The sequence below is a fragment of the Gopherus evgoodei genome, chromosome 3 (assembly GCF_007399415.2).
Source record: "Gopherus evgoodei ecotype Sinaloan lineage chromosome 3, rGopEvg1_v1.p, whole genome shotgun sequence".
NCBI lineage: Eukaryota > Metazoa > Chordata > Testudines > Testudinidae > Gopherus > Gopherus evgoodei.
Genome location: NC_044324.1, coordinates 207,056,120 through 207,070,452, shown reverse-complemented (window position 1 = coordinate 207,070,452; position 14,333 = coordinate 207,056,120).

Below are 14,333 nucleotides of genomic sequence, written 5' to 3'. Positions count from 1 at the left end.
AAACTAACTTTTGGGACTCAGCTACTTGATTCTTGCCTTCCTTTTCTTCCTGAGGTGCTGTATGAGCACATGGCCTGGTTGATCCGAGCGTGGTGGGCAAACAAGAAGAGGAGAAGCCTAAAGGGAACACTTGTTTCTCCTGCCAATTTTGTGACCAAGGGAAAATCCCCCGCTAAACACCTTAGCTCAGTCCAAGAGTGAGTCAGCCAGGGCTTCTTCCCCAGGGACAAGTGAAAGCCAGCCTGTGCTGGAGAAGCAGGGAATCCCAGCTGTGAAATGGAAAGTAGAGCCCAGCTGTGGGGAAAAGGGGAAGTAATGTTCCAAGGATGGCTCCTCCACAACAAAAAGCAACATTGCCTTATCAACCATTGATGGTGACTGAGCTCTCACAGCAGGTTTCTTCTCTGTTTTCCAAAGAGGAAAAAGATCAGTGTGAAAGGGCCTTTGCACCTAGTTCCCAAATGCCCACATTTGAAATTACAACCATAAAGCCCCTCAACATCATTTGAATTTTCCTTCAATTTTTTTTTGACCAGCTCTACTTATCAGCTATGCTTGCTCCATCAGGAAAGTTAAATGAAGACAGGTAGCCTATGTCACAGCTAAGTAAGACAGCTGGAGCAGCAGGCTGCTAGTGAAATGCATTTAAAATACATCTGATCCTTTTGAACACCAAATACTTTTGGAAACTAGCACTCTGCTCTGGGGCTTTCTGCACATTCCGTTGATAAATTATTTGTTATCAGTTGGTCACTCTGCACTAGAAACCGGGCTGTGAATCTCATGAGAATCAGCTCTCTTGTGTGATGTAGTTTCAGCATTACTTGTAGTATTTCAGCAGGCAGCAGTGTGCAAAAATAAACTTCAAGCAGTTCAAAATGCACGGCTTGGTTCAAATCTTTTACAAAGATTTATTTCACCTTTTTTGGGAGACATCCAATGCGGCATTGCTGGAGGGATGGTGGTGCCAAAGAGGCCACAACTGGGTGTCTCCATGCCAGGCCGGAATAGGTCATCAGTTATGAAGGTCTCAAGGCAGGGCTACAAGATAGGTAATTAGATAGATCCACTCTATGCAGAATGGAGTGTGAAGTGTCAATCATCTCCATTCCATGGTAATTCCAGCAGTCACTGTTGTAGCCCACCCACAAATTGTGGGGTAAATGTCTTCCCACCGAATTCCTGCACAAAGACCAATTACTCATGCATTTTGGGCTCAGGATGTCAAAGAAAGTTGAATTCCACCCATTTTATCCAAATACATTCCAGGGCTGTCAAGCTGTGATCATTTGAATGAGGAGATTGTTCATACCTCTCACTGTGATATATTTCAAAATCCTTCGCCACAGAAATGAGATGCTTTCAAAGCTGACTAGAAGCTATTCCAAAATGAGGGCTTCTTCCTCGAAGAGCCTGGAACAAAGCCCATTGGCAGGCTTTTAGTGGGCTTTGGGATCAGGCACCAAATGATCGAGACTTGTTCACTCTCTACTTCATCCAGGCAAGCTCAAAAATCAGCTTTGATTCTCTTGCTTGCTGCATACACCAAGAGTCTTTTGGAACCCAGAAAAACAAATTTAAAAGATCTAGATATTACCATTTAATAATCACCTTCTGCTGTTTGTTGTTTTCCCCCCACTAACTCTCATGTGAATTTATTTTTTTCAGTACAGACAGCAAACATAATTACACAACAGATCAGAGTTGCTTACATAATGCCCTTTATAAAAACCTGCCTTACCTCAGAGGCATATTAGCATTTCTTATGGGCATAGAGGGTGAGGGATTAATTACAGATTTTCAAAATATGTCTAATTACATATTTACTGGAGAAATAAATAATTCATGTTTCATAACTTGCCATGAAATGACTATTTTCTTTTGAAGATTCAAAAATCTAGGCTTAAATAATGTTAAAATTCAAACCTAAAAATGTCTCTTAACCCTTTATCAACCAGCATTTTAGTTATATTAGAAATACAGCAGAAACGTGCTCTTTCGCCCAAATGACTGGGAGACCCACTGGAATTCCTCAGCATGGCAAATTATCAAACAAAATGAGCAAACATTAAAAACGTAATTTGTTCATTTATTTTGGCCCGTGGTGACTGGGTGGGTGGTGGTGGGGAGTTCAGAAGCACCTAAGTGACTTAAGACCATGAATCCCATTGGCTGTCAGGTTTTTCGGAAGGAACTAAGCAGGCATAAAGTGAATGGCTGGTACTCCAATCTCAGGGCTGGAGCAGTGGCTGCTGCTATATTGTGCATGCTAGTGCCTGTCCAGCAAAATATTGAAGCATGTGAGTATGCTAATTGGTTTTGATGTGACTACCTCTGTGCTTTAAAAACATGCCTTTAAGTGCTTCACTAGACTGGGGTCAGAATGCAGAGGTGCCAGACCATGTAAGAATGAATCCAGTTGTCCCTTTCCTGCCCTATTATTAACCCACAACCAGTGCTTCCCACTGTCATACCCTATTCCACCCAGAGCTGGCATGGAGAACCCATAACTGGCATTTAGGGAATACAGATCTGCATTAAAATTGTTATAATGGAATAGGGAATAACCTCCAGAATTGAAATATCTCCATTTGAGTGTTTCATTAAAGAAAAAAAGAGAATCCTTTAAAAATGTTTTAATTTCCTTTATAAATAACAATTTACAAGGGAAAAGAAAAATGTAAAGAGTCTAATTTTGCAGTCCTTTGAACCAGCTCCATTGATTTCATTTCCAAATTCAATGAATTTGCACCAATGTGAAACTGGTGTAATGGTGTGGAGAAATTCTTGTATGCAAATATCTATTAGTTTGGTCACTATCCTGTTCTCTTCCACATTGGCGCACTATGGGAGAAGAGGAGGGGAGGAAGGAAGAGTTGCTAGGGAAAAAAAATATCATGGCAGGATTTTTTACTGCAAGAAAATGAACTGCCAGTGTTCCTCCACTACAAGATGGCTGGATAGGGTGAGTGTTGATCACCCTCTGCCAGCTGGCTCACAGAATGCTATCATCCATGCTATGCTCTTCTGCTTTGTGTAGCAATTTAAAATACAGGCTGTATTTAAAATACAGGCTGTATGTTGTCTGTAGTGTACAATTTTCAAATGTATATGCAAAAGAAGTAGGTTGACAATATTTTCTTTAAGCACCATATGTACAATAACAAAATCCCTGTACTTATTTTTATGTGATACATTTTTCAAATATATGAATAACAATACTAGAAAACAAAAGAATAAAGCTAAAAAAATAGACTAACAATCTTTGTGTATTAACTCAAAGGATCTAATATGCCCATGTGCTTACAGCATGTTTATGAAACCTAGCACCCATTAACTCATCAATGAATTAATAATACCGTTCTTAATTATGCTATACTCATGTATGATAATGCCAACTAAAATAAATAAATGATGCTTAGACACAGACTAGTCATTTTAGGTGGTAGATATTCAACCAAGTGGGACAGTCACAGGATGTATGCTAGGATTTTCAAGGAGCCGAAGAGAGTTAGGTACCAAACTATTAGGCATCTTTGAAATTCCCATCCTTAAAAGACAAAGTCCAAGTATTGGAAATAGGGAAGCTGAAATGTCCCAGACATCCCCCAAGCATCTCCTTTATTTCACCTATATCCTTATATGTGGAAAGAAACATCCTCATGTATAATTCATAATGGAATCTAAAAATGGTCCCATCCTATATTATTACACTAGGACTTGTCATCTTGCATTCTGTATGCAAGCTTCTTATTGGCTTCTGCCACCGGGTAAGGAATCGGAAAACCTGTCCTAGTCATGCTGTCTGACCTTGGGCCAGTGACTTAACTTTTCTCCTCTGCACTTTTCCTTTCCATAAAGTGAGGCTAATGATACACCTGCCCTACTCTAAAGTGCTTGGAGTTCTATGAATGAAAGTTACTAGAGAAGTGCTAACTATTGTTATTAATTAACACTGGTTTAAACATGAAAAACCTATTTTCATAAAAAAATTAGGAATATAGACGTTATTTTCATGCGAAGTGTTCAAAGGGAGATCTTCTTCTCCTTTTGTTAAATGAAAATCATCATTGAAAATGTGACCGAAAGTTTTTTATGCCAAAACCCCTCTTTTTAGTAAATTAAAACAAGGATAATGTTTTCAATAATATTTTTGATAATTTTTCACATTGCTGACAACACTGAATTTTTTTTTTTTTTGGCCACAAAATTCTGTTTTTTGACAAGAAACCCTTTTCATTTGAAAAATGTCATCTGGTTCCATTGCTAATATTATATCAGCACATTATTTTTTTTTAATCTCTGTTAAGTGCTCTAGTTTAGCTCCACAGATATTTAAGCAGGTAAAAATCTACTGCAATGTTGCGATAAAATGGGAAAAGTTAATTAGGGGTATGGGATTGTACATCAAGGTGAAGCGAAGTGCCCTTGGTTATGACTACAAGGGATGAGCATTGTAGGAGAGATTTGTAAATGAAACTGCAAGTCATTTAAAAGTCCTCTCTCTCCCTCACCCACATCAGATTAATTACATACCTTGAGCCTGTGCCAATACCTTTTCCTTACATCTTAATAAATGAAGCTGATATTCAAGATAAACAGTCTGATTCAATGTAGGAGAGCTGCAGATACTTTGAAATTGTATTTTCTAAAAACACTTATAAGTTATGCTTCAAACACAGTTTCATTCACTGAGTCGTGTAAATAAATATCAGGCCAGTGAGTTCCCATCCCACAGCATCAGTGCAGTAACTCTAATTACCCATCTATAAACAATACTGACAAAGCTTAATTTATGGCCTCATGGCCATGTTGTTTGCATTCAATATAGGTCAATATTAAAATGAATATAATCTACCATATTTTAAAGAGAAAATTATCTGCTAAAACAGTGTTTCATGAGCCCTCGGTATGTATATAAAGTGCATTAAATGAGAGCATTTCCTAAGGACCTGGACCAGTCTTGCTGCCCAAGCCATAGACTATAGAGCAGAAAGGTCATTCAATCACTAAAGCCCAATCCATCACTCTCACTGAAAATCAGAACTCGGCTCCAAGGCTGCAGTTTGTGGATCTGACAGCGCAATGGTGAGGATCAGCAAAGCTGAGCTTTCCAGTGCACCCCAGCGCAGAGAGCCAGCAAAAGGTCTATGCAGCACCTGCATCCTATTTTGAGGACTTAAGTAGGATTTAAGTGGTGCAGAGGACTTGTGCAACACAGGGGCAAATTTCACCCCAGATACATTCCTTCTTTGCTGACCTATTCTCTTAAAGACCCCAAGCAAAGCTGCAAAGCGAGGATTCTATGATGGATTAGATTTTCTGGATGGCCCCAGTGGGAGTTGGAGGACTGGTGGGATTGGTGGCCTGTCCCTGTCAAATCTAGTTTTAATTTATTTTATAGAACAAATAAATTAACATGGACTGCTGGGTCTGGGAGGGTGCCCACAACCCTTAGCTGCAAAATATAGCATGGGAGAAGGTCTCCTTCTTCAAGATTGCCAGGTTAAAAATCTTCAGGCCATGCATGGCCCATTTCACTGCTCTAACCCTGGCTGACAAGTCCATTCAGGAAGTCAAGCTGGGAGACATCCACTGGTCTCCCCGCCATCAATAGTAGGAGAGGTAGGAGTCAATGGCTGGCAAACAGAGCTGTCACTGGCTGGCTGCAGAAAGAGGCTTGTCAGCCACGGAAGAGTACATCAGAGCATTGCCCCTTTAAGACGTATACACAAAACTGTAAAAGAACCCAATGTCTGGGGAAATCCTTGTGTACAATATGCTCAGTGGGTGACTTCAGTGTCATTAAGCTAGGGCAATTGGGGCAGAAGCAGTCTCTGCAGGGGGCAGCTGGGAAAGCCCAATGAGGCATTCTATGGCCAATAAGGACGAGGCATTTTCACTTAGCAGAACACAGGCAGCTTGCAGGCTTCCATGGATCGGCAGCTGAAGAAGCTCATTATTTCTCGGACAGGGCCCAGTGTCATTGCACAAGTGAGCTAGCTTCCTTCCCAAAGTGGGTGAGCATTCACAAAAGCCTGAGCGAGGAATAACTGAGCGGCCTGAGAAGGTACAGCCACTATAGTCAACCTGCAAGCTGCATATGTTTGCACAATTGTTTGTGATAAATATCTCAAACATACATTTCTTGGGTCCCATTAACCAGCCTTGTCATTTTACAGGGTTGTTTTAAAAAGGAAAACAGAAAAATCTCCCTTTGGAACCAATCTTTTAAATTTGTATTTGAACCACCAGAAGCCTGACCAAATAAAATGTCAAATTTTTCCTTGTTCATTAACCTTTGATGCTTATTGTACAGTCAATTTCACCGCTCACTGGGGACGTGGCAGAGTCAAATCACCGTATTCATTTTACTTAGGGCTTTAGGTAGAACTTAAACTGCAGTCCACAAAGCCGGGGGTGGAGTGGGGGACATAAGGCAAAGCTATTAGACCAATCCTGCCTCTTCAGCAGTTTATATGTTTAATAAAGATTGAATTCAGAGAGAGAGAGAGAGAGACAAACCCCCAATTTAGTAATAATTCCCTTCACAAGTTCTACTATAATTAAAAAAATTGAGTCAAGGTCATGATGAGTGCTATTGAAAATAACAGACAGACCTGTAATTATAGCAGGGCCAGCTAAACCAAGGGTTAAGGGTCTCTTAATACTCTGTCAGCATTTCCACTATAACCCCTCAGTTTCAGAGGTTTACATCTTGGACATAAATATTTGCTGCAGGCCAAAAATGGCCCTTCGAAGGGTCAGCAGGAGAGGTAAATTTTATTTACATATTTTTTTTAAAATGGCCTAGCTCTTTAGGAGTTGCATGGCTCTTCACAAATACAAGAGGCATATTTCATTCGAAACACAAGAGATCACAGTCTGGAACGTAAGAAGACAGCAGTGAGGAATCTGCCTGCATGGAGTATATTGCAGGGATAGGGCTTTGCATTTAAGGCCACATTCCTACCAAGACTTACACGTGTGCTTAGCTTTACGTGGCCTCCCTGGCATTCCTCTACTCATGGTGTGTAAAATAAAGCACGTGCATGACCCTTTGAAGAATCAGGGCCTAAGGCCTCACATCAACATGAGAAAGTTGTTCTGTATTAATTTAAATTGATCTTTAAACAGATTTGGTTAAACCACTGCAAACCCCTGTGTGGATATCCTTATTTTGGGCTGAGAGTGTCTTATCTGGGGTTTCTAATCATCTTAAGCTAAACCACAAAGTTACCAACACTCATGCTTTTCTTAAAGCCCCAGCTGCTGGAATCAAGAGGCTGCGTGTCAATCTTAGCAGTCATTTGTTTAAAAAGTAAGTTTTTAACTCTCAGAGGTGTAGAGAAAAACTTGAAAACTAGAAGTGGGTGCACTCTGAAGGCTCAGAAAACAGAAGACAAATAAAAAATAACCCAAATTTATTATTTAAACAAAAAAAAAACCTTGTGATTTTTGGCACCTGCCTCACAATTTTTGAACGCTTGAAGTAGGCAGTAGTGAAATAAAAATTAACATGGCGTAAAGTGAAATAACAGCTTCCCTGCAGTCTGTTTAAACTAAATCAGTTTAAAACCACCTCTTTAGTTAAACTGGTACAACTTTCTTGTGTAGATAAGCCCTATGTCAGTAATGTTCTCCTCCATTGTGGCTTCAGTGCTCATTTTAAAGATGCTGAGATGGAAAAACATGATTGCTAAATTATCTTGACTGTACTGTAGAGCTTAGTTTTCAGATCTTTCTGATGATCAAAATGGTCCAGAAGTGAAAACCCATCTAAAATGATTAAGCAGGTAAAAACCCTTTGGCCGATCCTTTTTGCCTAGCTCTATAAAAGTCATCACAATATAATACTCAGAATGCCTACTATATTTCTGCCTGACTTCAGCATCTCTCTCAATATCATCCTAGAGGGGTTTGGATTTTTTTAAGTCAAATTATATTGAGGATATATAATTTTTTTTTTTTTTTTTTAGTTTCTAAAAACATATTTATTGTGTAAGACCCAGAAGATAAAAAGGATGCAACTGTTATTCTTGGTTTGTTTTGTGGTTATTTACTTAGGACTAAGCACCTCATTTTTCTTGTGTACAAAAAGTAATTATGCAGTCAAAAGAATTATAGCCTGCATACTTCAAAACATATGAAAAATGTAAAACTTTATTACACACATTAATTTCTAACAAAGGACGTCTACAGCTTCGAAGTAACTGGGATAAGCCAGATAACTGATGTATGGTATATATACTGATGTTCCTCCCAAATGGGCTTTATAAAGGCAAACAAACAAATAAACAATTTCTTCCGTTATGTCTCTCCTTCTCTTATAAATTTTGTCTCCCTAGTACAGGAAACAGTAGATTTAGAGTTTTTTATTAAGCTAAAATATTCTGCTCAAGCAATCTCTTTTGCTGTCCTTTGCAATTTTTTCCTCTCCTTCTCATCCTAAACTATTCAAATGAAATGACTCCTGCTTGTATCACTGACCTGACTGACTGTGGCACCCTGGGCAAGTTACTTAATTTCTCTGCCTCAGTTTCCCAATTTGTAAAATGGAGACTGTCCACTTGATTCACCCCAGCTAAGCAGGATATTTCAGTTGGCATAGGCCTGTGCCTGCATTAGTGTGTACATGTGCCCCCAGAGGACAGGTGCTTGTACCTTCACCGCAGGGTTACATCAGGGCAGGATAGCTTTTAAATGTGGCCAGAGCATTGGTGTAGAATGTTGAATCAGGACATCCCTCAATGACCTGGCCATACACACCTTTTCCCAGCCAGGATTGCTACACTGGAATGGAGATGCAGGCACTCCTGCAATTTCCCCCTATGGCTAACTTTTGGTTACCAAAGGCTCCTTGTCTGGGAGGCACAATGAAAAGCTAAAAGCTGTACAACTGCATTCCACAGCTCCCTCATTGCTATATGTATTATTTTACCTTTTCAAGAACACTTTCAAATACAGTGTCCAACAGAAAGGAGAAAAATATGAAATTTCAAAATAACTGAAATAATTTTTGTAGTGCTTCTTTTTTTAAAAAAAAAAAATGAAGCTGAAAAATGGCTTAAGGGTAGTTTTGCTTTATTTTTAAAAGTGAAACCTTAGTGTTTGCTACTATGATACTGATGAATCAAATTATTGATGCCTCTCACACATGGATTTATTTGTACCTGTGATTTGCAATTTAATATGTGTAGAATTATGTAGGCTTCAGCATTAGCACATTTAGCACATATAACACACAGTTCTGTAATGTTAACTGGCTGCTGCCTAACAAATAACATATAATCAATAAAGAACTAACATTTGAGTGTGATTTTTCAGTTCTGCTTTGTGTTAATTCCATCAGATGGGATCCACTCTACGACTCCTCTCCTCCCAAAGTGTTCTGTTCAATGCCATATTCTGTCACGCCATATATCAACATGTTTGTCTTCATGACATCCCACTACTGCTTCTTGGGTTGGCCCCTCTGTCTTTTTCCTTCACTTTTGATCTGGTGGACTCTTACATAGTTATCAGGATTCTGCTATAGCCAGTGCCAAGCCAGGTTGAAAAAGGAGGAGGCTTGGCATCAGGTTGGCAGCTGGCCGTACAATTTGTCCTAAACAGAAACTTTAATTTTCAGTTATTTTTCAGTAAACTCTGGCGCAGATTCAGAAAAACACTTAAGCACCTGCTTCACTTTAAGTACGTGCTTAACTCTCATTGAAGTTAAGCACATTCGTAATGGTTGCTGAATGGGGTCTAGTTCCGTTTTTCATAATTGCTGGTCTGTGTTCAGCTATCTCAAGCACAATTCAAAGAAGCAGCTTTGAATAGCTTGCAAATGAACGGAGTGTACAATCATAAATGTTCTGATCTTTGGACTGATGTGTTCAGACACCTTGGCATTGAACAGACTAGCTTGTCACTCCCCTTGATGGCATATGCGAATTCTAGACAGAATAATGAAAGCTACATAAACTCTTGTGGCCTACATCCAGAAAGGTATTTAAGTACCTAACTCCTATTCATTTCAATTTGAGGATCCAGGCCTTGTACGCTTATATTATTATTAATTTGTATTGTGTTAGTGCCAAGGAGCCCCAGGCCTGGGACCCGAGTGTGCAAGACGTTGTGTACAGAGACAAACCCAAACCAAAGCTCCAGCTTTGACCCGCTCAGATTTGAAGGAAGTTCGGACCTGGTTGCAAATGTCAGGCTTAGGCTCATCTTTAATTAAAATGTAGTTTTGAGGGTGAAAACCCTAAACCTGTATACAATTTAACTCAGCCATCACTAAAAAAAATACTCTAGAACGTAGACAGATTTAGAGCCTTTCAATACTCTGCTACTCCCTCCTCCACTTACTCTGAAGTCTAAATACCTGACTGCTGCCTGGTGCACTGTGTAGCCAATTACCCCTGAGCAAAGTGAGGGCAGGTTGTCAGTTTTTTACACCCACTTTGCAAAAGTACAAATGGCAACTGAGCGAGTGAAGCTGTATGTCCCCATTTTTTTCATTTACTTTGGGCTGTAATCTATCCACACAGTTCCAGTCATTCATCCTGCAAACCACCAATTTGTGATATGCCCTGCAGTTAGAAATCAGATGGTTTTCTATTAAAAACAACGGAATTCATTTTATTGCATGGATATTATTCCTTCTTAGAAAGGTTCAAAAGTACACACATAAGCTAATGCTGTAAACGCAGGGTCACACAAAGTGGCATGCAGAATCATAGTCAGATTGCCTGTGTGGGTAGGTGTGGGGGCAGCAGCAGGACAGGGGCAGGAAGGAAAAGGGGAAATGTTTGGTGACTTTGAAATCTCTTCTGTCATTTCATAATTAGAATAAAAGGCATGGGCTGATAACACTGGAGGACTTTGCCTAGAGCTGTTTCATCTGAAGTCAAATTGGGCTGCTACAAGCTTTGATAAGAATGCTGTTTCTTCTTGTGAAGTGAGATGCCTGTGGATAAGATCCCCAATGACCCTGTCTTCTGAATAATCAGAAAGGTACCTCCAAAACATGCCAGCATGTTCCACAAATACATACGAGCTAGCAAAATAATAGCATTACATGCAGTTTATAGACTTTAACCTTATTGCTTTCCAATGAAAACAATATTATCCCTTAAATCTGTTCTCAGCACCATTTAAACATCTCCCTTGTCTACCCACTTTAAAAGAGCAGCTGAATAGCTGCATATATAGGGACCAATCCCCTCCCCTCTCCAGGTGTCTGTACTTTTACTTAGGGCCCCAAGCTTGATTCAGCTCATGCCCTTTCTGACAAGCTTCAGCTGGTCCTCCTCACCAGACAGGCAGATCAATTAACAGAGGGATTTTTCTTTCCTAGCTCCCTTCCTGGACCTTTAACCCTTTGTTTGCTCTACTAGAAGAGGGAGGACATGCTGGAATCACATGCAAATTTTCATACAAAACCTATTTCAACCAACAAATGGCTATTTTTCCCCAAACTGAAAACTTTTGTAAAAAGCTTTTGCTTTTGTTTTTTTTTCCAAAATGTTCTAGTTTTTTGTCAAAACTGAAACTTTTGAAATTTTGAATGATCATTTTTCCACTTTCTCCTTTTAGCGACTGAACGCAATTTAATGAATGATGTCTAGAATTCTGTTTGGTTTTCTTTCTTTCTTTCTTTCTTTCTTTCTTTCTTTCTTTCTTTCTTTCTTTCTTTCTTTCAACTCTTCCAAATCCTTCTCTTTGAAAGAGTTACAGTATAGAAAAAGAAATACATGAAATTCCATAACTCTGCTATTAGTTAACTTTTCAAAAGTTGATTTTGAACAGTTATCAGATAATCAAAATGAAAAAAAACCCTAAAAAATTCTTAGGACATAGTTCATGTTATTGCACTCAGTGCAAAAATGGGAGGGGGGGAGAATGGGGGAAAACATTTTAAGTTTTTGAATATATAAAATGTCAAAACCTCAAAAATTTTCAAAAGAAAGGTTCTGCAAAGAATTTCAAAAAAATTAAAAATGATCTATTATGAACTTTGTGAAATGGAAACAACTATTTTAATTTTTTTTTATATCAACTGGTTCTACCTGGAACTGTAACACACAGCACCTCACTGATATGGAAAGCCCTAACTCTCTCACTCTAGCAAAGAAACACATACCAGTTACATTGCTAATGGTAATAATTAGATGCTCCTGAGAAAACAGGTTTCCCAGAGCTATGAATAACTTTGAAAAAAATACAAAAATATCAGTGCATGATACACAAAATCTAATTCAAATGTAGTTATAGTGAATATTTAATATATTTCTTTTAGGCGGCATCTCATCATTGTCAGCATCTTTGGCTGTAAAAGGTTGTTCTTAAGATGGATCCAGAAAGACTTTGCACTGCTGATTTTTTATGATCCATACTGGTGAGGGGTTGTTTTTTTCCCCCTTCCTGAATTAATACACAAAAACTCTTTGGGGCAGGGACTATCTCTTTGTTCTCTGTCTGTTTGGCCCATAGTGCAATTGGGCCCTGATCCATGACCGGGGCTCTTCGGTGATACTACAATACAAATAATAAATAAATAAAACCAATGATAAATACACTGCAGTGCATTAGAGAGACAAGGTGGGTGAGGTATTATCTTTTATTAGATCAACGTCTGTTGGTGAGAGAGACCTGACGAAGACCTGTGTGTAAGCTCAAAAGTTTGTGTCTCTCACCAACAGAAGTTGATCCAGTAAAAGGTATCACTTCACCCACCTTGTCTCTCTAATATCCTGAGACCGAAACAGATACAACAATACTGCATACTGCAGTGTACATCAGTTAAAGTTGCTGTATCACCATTATTTGTAACAAAAATACTAGAAAGTGAGGAAATGAAAAGTTAAGACTACCAACACTATATATCCTCTATTCCCCCATTCAAAGAAAGAGGCACACACAGTATTAGATATATCTTCTTCACTAGCTAAGTCTAGCATCCGTGAAAGTATGATTTTTGTATGATACAAATGCACAGAATAGCTGTATTTTTTTTCTATTTTTGTTTCCTTCTTGATCAACTCGGTCATACAGTTTTTGGTCCGAAAAGAACGATCCTAACATGTACAATTATTCTAAAGCAATAATGGAATGTTAACATTAAGTTTCATTTCTGCGCCTTTGCTCAGTTAACACCACAACTTTTATTTTGAATTTACAGATAGATTTCTGCATTCAGTTAATCTTTTTCTCCTGTAATGCCACCAAAGGAAACTAAGTCATTCATTATCATGGGTTTTTTAAAGCTCCAAAGGGTAGAAAATGAGTTTGAGATGTTGTAAGAACTTTGTAAATGTGTTACCAGACACACTAAAGTGAACTACCTAAATACAGGATGGTATTATTGGAGCTGATAAATCCTCGGTCACACCATTCAGCTAGTTATATAACACATTAGAACTAAATATATGAGCAAAATTAGAACATTCGTCTAATAGGGCTAAAGTTCAGACAACATTCTGGGGGATGAATCTCTCATTTTTAATTTCTTATTTATCCATATAACACTGACCACACACAATCAAGTACTGCACATTTGTTTTTGGTGGATCAGCATAGTTTGAAGATAGTGGCGCTTTGTAACTTAGAGGTAAGATGAACAATGCAATGCACTGATCAGTCCTATGATCCTGAACATTTGTCAAGTGAGATTTAATGAAAGAGGAGTGTCCTTGCTAACATGCTAAATCCTGCTTGTAATCCCCAGTATAACAAGAAAACAAAGGGGTCCTCCATCGCCTGCTATATCAGGAATAAAGATTGGATCATAGGATGATGTGAACATAAAATAATTGTAAACAGAGGCTTATGCAAAAAGGCTTTGTTCATAAGGACTGGAAAGCCACTCACCCTGAAACAATGGGGTGAATTAGCATGCATCCAGCCCAAGGGTGTAAGCAGCACACACACGCACTCCTAGTGACGGATGCTTAGCTCTTGCTGGGAGGTCACCACTAAGAATCTTTCTTGAGAAGGCAGCATGTCAGATTTCAGACACTTTCTCTACAAATGGGCTTTTGCAGCTCAAAAGGGGGGCTTTTCGATCCACATAATAAAGTCCATTTACATGAAAAGATGCCGCTTTCAATGACATGATTAATTTAGGAAATACCTGGCATCTGAATGAAGCAAAGACTTCAAGAGATGACTGATGATGAGAAAAGATAATTAGGCAAATGTCAAGAGTCAGTGTTTTGATTGGTGACTGAGAGGCTGGCCTGACTAGGTTATCGTATACCCATTCCAGATGGAAATGAAAGGTCTTTGTAGAGAGTTCAGGATGATCATCTTATGGCTAAATATAAACTCTATTTAAGCCTAGA